Source organism: Apium graveolens, chromosome 6, assembly GCF_009905375.1.
Source record: "Apium graveolens cultivar Ventura chromosome 6, ASM990537v1, whole genome shotgun sequence".
NCBI classification, from domain to species: domain Eukaryota; kingdom Viridiplantae; phylum Streptophyta; class Magnoliopsida; order Apiales; family Apiaceae; genus Apium; species Apium graveolens.
In genome coordinates this window covers 90,483,272-90,486,110 of record NC_133652.1, presented here as the reverse complement: position 1 = coordinate 90,486,110, position 2,839 = coordinate 90,483,272, and the positions used below count along the sequence as shown (strand labels likewise).

The window sequence follows — 2,839 nt, the reverse complement described above, 5'->3', positions numbered from 1 at the left end:
CAGATGGTGCAGAATTCTGTTTCTTTTGGAGGAGCGGCAACTGAAGACCCCAACATGCACATAAGGAATTTTGTCAAGATCTGCAGCACTTTTAAGTATAATGGCGTGACTGATGAGGCTATCAAGTTGAGGCTTTTCCCATTCTCACTGAGGGATAAGGTTAAAGACTGGTTACATTCTGAACCAGCTGGGTCCATCACTACGTGGCAAGATCTTGCGCAAAAGTTTCTGGTGAAGTTTTATCCAATGGCAAAGACTGCTGCTATGAGGAGTGCTCTTACTCAGTTTGCGCAGCAACCTACAGAATCTATTTGCGAGGCTTGGGAACGCTACAAGGAAATGTTGAGAAAATGTCCACATCATGGAATGCCGGATTGGATGGTAATCACTGGTTTTTATAATGGTTTGGGGGCCCAATCTCGGCCCATGCTCGATGCAGCAGCTGGAGGAGCCTTATGGGCTAAAAGCTATACTGAGGCGTATAATCTTATCGAGACGATGGCTGCAAATGAGCATCAAAACCCAACTCAGAGGATGACGTCAGGCAAGGTAGCAGGTATTCTGGAAGTTGATGCAGCCACCGCTATTGCAGCCCAGCTCCAAGCGCTATCAATGAAGGTTGATTCTTTGGCTACGTATGGAGTTAATCAAATAGCTATGGTTTGTGAGCTTTGTGCAGGTTCTCATGCTACGGATCAGTGTTCTCTTGTCAACGAATCTATTCAGTATGTGAATAATTATCAGCGACAACAGCAGCCTGTGCCAGCAACCTATCATCCTAACAACAGAAATCATCCAAATTTCAGCTGGGGGAATAATCAGAATGCTATTCAGCCAACATATCAGCAAGGAGTAAGTAAACAGTTTAACCCACCTGGATTCCAGCAACCACAGCAGTATGCTACAAGGCAATCATATTCTCAACAGGGAAGTACAGCTGCACCTACTAGTGCTGATTTTGAGGAACTTAAGCTGTTGTGCAAGAGTCAGGCGGTTTCTATCAAGACCTTGGAAAATCAAATCGGTCAATTAGCCAATGCAGTGCTCAATCATCAACCTGGCACTCTTCCCAGTGACACGGAAGTACCAGGAAGGAAGGAAGCTAAAGAGCAAGTCAAGGCTATTACCTTAAGGTCTGGAAAAGTAGCTAATGCTGAAAAGGCAAAAGAAGTCGAAGCTGAAGTTAGAGATGAAGAATCTAAGCAAAAGGAGAAAGTGGTGGAACCAAAGAAGACTACTGTTGAACACACTCTGCCTGAGGCTAATATAGGGGAGAAACAGCTCTATCCTCCACCACCTTTTCCTAAGAGATTGCAGCAACAAAAGCTGGATAGACAGTTCGGGAAGTTTCTGGAGGTGTTCAAGAAACTTCACATCAATATACCTTTCGCTGAGGCGCTGGAACAAATGCCTAGTTATGCGAAGTTTATGAAGACTATTCTCTCAAGGAAGGTGAAACTGGATGACCTTGAAACCGTTGCTCTCACGGAAAAATGCAGCGCTGTTCTGCAGCAAAAGTTACCACCAAAACTGAAAGATCCAGGAAGCTTCACCATTCCTTGCACCATTGGCAATCTAACTTTTGACAAGTGCCTTTGTGATTTGGGAGCAAGCATTAATCTGATGCCCTTGTCGATCTTTAAAAAGCTGGATCTGCCTGATCCAAAACCCACATACATGTCGCTACAATTGGCGGACCGTTCCATTACTTACCCAAGGGGCATAGTTGAGGATATGCTCGTCAAGGTGGATAAGCTCTTCTTTCCTACAGATTTTGTTATTCTGGATTTTGAGGAAGATAAGAAGATTCCCATAATCTTGGGGAGGCCTTTCTTGGCTACTGGCCGTACCTTGATAGATGTGCAAAAGGGGAACTTACTATGCGGGTCCAAGATCAGGATGTGACCTTCAACGTATTCAAGGCAATGAAATTCCCTACAGAAGATGAGGAGTGTTTAAAAGTGGATGTGATTGATTCCGCAGTTACTTCGGAACTCGATCACATGCTAATGTCTGATGCATTGGAAAAGGCCTTAGTGGGGGATTTTGACAGCGATGATGAAGATAGCAACGAGCAATTACAATATCTGAACACTTCTCCATGGAAGCGAAAGCTCGACATACCATTTGAATCTCTTGGTACTTCTGACCTTAAGAATGCTGAAGGGAAGCTCAAACCATCAATAGAGGAAGCACCTACCTTGGAGCTCAAACCATTACCTGAACACTTGAGGTATGCTTTTTTAGGTGATTCATCTACGTTACCTGTTATTATTTCAGCTGACCTTTCAGGTAGTGAGGAAGACAAGCTCTTAAGGATTTTGAGAGAATTCAAATCGGCTATAGGATGGACCATAGCAGACATCAAGGAAATAAGTCCTTCATATTGTATGCATAAAATTCTGTTAGAGGAAGGTAGTAAGCCAACTGTGGAACAGCAGCGAAGACTGAACCCGATCATGAAGGAGGTGGTGAAGAAAGAAATTCTGAAATGGCTAGATGCAGGCATCATTTATCCTATTTCTGACAGCTCGTGGGTGAGCCCCGTGCAATGTGTACCTAAGAAAGGAGGTATCACTGTGGTCACAAATGAAAAGAATGAGCTCATCCCTACTTGAACAGTTACAGGATGGAGAGTATGCATGGATTATAGAAAATTGAACAAAGCCACAAGGAAGGATCACTTCCCTCTCCCATTCATTGATCAAATGCTTGACAGATTGGCGGGACATGAGTATTTTTGTCTTCTGGATTGTTATTCCGGGTATAATCAGATTTGTATTGCACCAGAGGATCAGGAAAAGACTACCTTTACTTGTCCATTTGGCACATTTGCTTT

At 43.6% G+C, this 2,839-nt stretch overlaps 1 non-coding gene across 1 annotated transcript; it reads right to left on the bottom strand.

Moving 5' to 3' along the window:
* Window positions 1-261: 261 nt before the first annotated feature.
* On the bottom strand, window positions 262-368 carry LOC141669787 (small nucleolar RNA R71). Its single transcript, XR_012554046.1, has one exon. It is a non-coding gene; the product is annotated as a small nucleolar RNA R71 (small nucleolar RNA).
* Window positions 369-2,839: the final 2,471 nt, after the last annotated feature.